The sequence below is a fragment of the Vicia villosa genome, unplaced genomic scaffold, assembly GCF_029867415.1.
Source record: "Vicia villosa cultivar HV-30 ecotype Madison, WI unplaced genomic scaffold, Vvil1.0 ctg.001210F_1_1, whole genome shotgun sequence".
In the NCBI taxonomy this organism is placed as follows: Eukaryota; Viridiplantae; Streptophyta; class Magnoliopsida; order Fabales; family Fabaceae; genus Vicia; species Vicia villosa.
In genome coordinates this window covers 100,716-103,785 of record NW_026705536.1, presented here as the reverse complement: position 1 = coordinate 103,785, position 3,070 = coordinate 100,716, and positions in this window count along the sequence as shown.

Sequence of the window (3,070 nt, the reverse complement as noted above, 5' to 3'; positions counted from 1 at the left end):
TGTGGCAATGGACTTTATCACCGGGTTACCCCCTTCACATGGATACACAGTCATCATGGTTGTCATTGACAGGCTGACGAAGTACAGTCATTTCAGCCCTCTGAAAACTGATTACAATAGCAAGACGGTAGCTGAAGCTTTTATGCGCATCGTAGTTAAGTTACATGGGATATCGAAATCAATTGTTTCAGATAGGGATAAAGTGTTTATGAGCAAATTTTGGAAGGATCTGTTTCAATTACAAGGCACTACATTGGCAATGTCTTCCGCATATCACCCGCAAACGGATGGCCAATCCGAGGCTCTCAACAAATGTGTTGAGATGTATTTGCGATGTTTCACATTTCAAAATCCTAAGTCCTGGTTTAGAGCGCTTGATTGGACAGAATATTGGTACAATACAGCTTTTCACACTAGCTTGGGCATGACTCCCTTCCAAGCATTATATGGCAGACCACCTCCTACTATAAGCCGTTACTGTCATTCCCCAACTGATGCTGTGAGTGTTCAACAACAATTAATGGACAGAGATCGATTGCTCGCACAATTGAAACTCAATCTGAAACGTGCCCAACAAGTTATGAAGACTCAAGCTGATAAACACCGACGAGATGTGCAATTTGCAGCGGGGGAGCAAGTATTGGTGAAGTTACAACCCTATCGGCAAAATTCTGTGGCCTTGAGAAAAAATCAGAAATTGGGAATGCGTTATTTTGGCCCTTTTACTATTAGTGAGAAAATAGGACAAGTGGCTTACAAACTGTTGCTACCTTCTGAGGCGCGTATTCATCCGGTGTTCCACGTATCTCAATTGAAACCGTTCAAAGGATTGCATACTGAGCCATACCTTCCTTTGCCTTTGACAACACATGAATTGGGACCTATCTTACAGCCTGCCGCAGTAATTCAACAGAGGACCATCATGCGACATGATCAAACCGTTTCGCAAGTGCTGATAAATGGGATGGTTTGAGCATGGACGAGGCAACATGGGAAGATGTTCATGAGATGGCGGAACAATATCCTAACTTCAACCTTGAGGACAAGGTTGATTTTAAAGGGGAAGGTATTGTAATGAGAAATCCACCTCAGCAGAAAGGACAGGTGGAAAAGAATGAGAATAAGACAAATGCTGCTAGGCAGCCACAAAATCCGGAAGTGGGGAGAGGAATGAGGACGCGTCGTCCTTCTTGCAAGCTGCAAGGGTTCACCCATTAACCCTAGTATTTATAGTATTGGGATTGAGACTGAGGGTGTGAATGATTTGTCTGAGAATATTCTTCTCTCTTCTTCCTCACACTGAGATTTCTCTCCTTATCATTCCATTGCTTGTAATCATTTGATTCCTTCTAAGTTATACACTGGAAGTTGAATCTTGATATTAATAAAACAGTACCTTATTCCTCTGCATTTAATATTCTTCCATTACATATAGTTTGTAATTATTCTGCACATGCAAATGAGCAAGTGAGTTATAAGTAACTAAAATTTTATAATTCATACATTGGCTTGTTAGATATAAAACCTATATGAATTTGAACTGATAGAAATAACATCATAATTAATAGTCACAATTTTTTTGGACTATATAGGTTAATAGTCACAACTATAACCCCTTAAACCACTTCATTCACATTAAATGTGCATCACCAAATGCTTGTAATGAGTTGGTTGAAATGTCACTGTAGCATTCAAACTTTTAAACTTGCATGTTCCTCTCCTTTGACTAGCAAATTACTTTATTGCTTTTAGCAAAATGTTTTTTTAGCATTGAAAAGAACTCCTCAATCATATTATATAACAGTTTTCACGAAATAGTTATGAATGAAACTAGTGAGATACTTATGCGTTTTCACGAGTACTGGTGTGGTATGTTGAATTGTGATCAATTATTTGCAAATTAAAAAAATAAAATGAATAATTAAATTAAAAGTTTTTGTAAAGAAAACAAATGAATACGGAAAAATTTATATTCTCGTATTAATTAATAGAGGTAAAAAAACAAAAGAAGTGTGCTAAACATAAAGTTTTAAAAAATAGAAATAACGAAAACCAAAAATTAGTTATAATTAAATGCATTTAAAATAATAATTGACAATTAAAAGGATATTTTATAAAAGAATGCTAAATACATTATCAAATAATAATGATATAAAAATTATTGGTTTCAATAGTAAAGTTGTTATTCGATAATAAAATTACATTGGAATTTAATTTGTTGAGATATATTTTACGTCTTGCGATGTTGTAGTGATTAGCCGGAAAAAATGATAATGATAACGAAGATCCATTAAAGAAATTTATTATTACTAGTATTACAATGAGAAATTAGAAATAATTAACTTTATATATTTTGGTAGAAAAATATACAATAGATTTAATCTAAAGGAGAAAAGATAGAGAAACTCAACTAATTTTGGTAGTCCCACACTAATAGGTGTCAGAGCAATTTCAAATGAAAAATTGTCTTTGTGGTAGAGAAATCTAATGTGATAACGGGATAATTGTTCGAGATTGAACAATTGTTTAAAACTATTGATTCTGAAATTGTTGTTACCATAATATCCGACTACACAACAACATTAGCTGGTAAATTGTAGAACGCCTCAACATCTTTCCATCCACTAATTATAAGTGGATGATCTTGGTCTTTGTTATAGGAATAAATCATGGGAGTGTGAAGAAGAATTTCAGTCACTTTAATTTTTTAATTGCGAGAGTGGTTGCAAGAAGATAAGGAAAAATGTTTTGTTATTGGTATTGAAATGGTTGCTATTCGGAAGTGATAAGAAAAAATATAAGTGATAGTTATATTTATATTCTTATTTGGCATAGCATACCACATACATGTCTTCACGGGCCAACAATAATATCTTCAAGTGGATGAAAATGTGCAGTTCAATACAATAAGAATGCAAAGTAACTTCCTTTGCGGATGTGGGGTGGAGGAAAATAAGAGAAGGATTCATTGGGTGAGTTGGAAGGATGTGTGCCTTCCTCTTGAAAAAGGAGGACTCGGTATCAAGAATATCTTGAATTTTAATTCGGCCCTCCTTAACAAGTGGAGGTG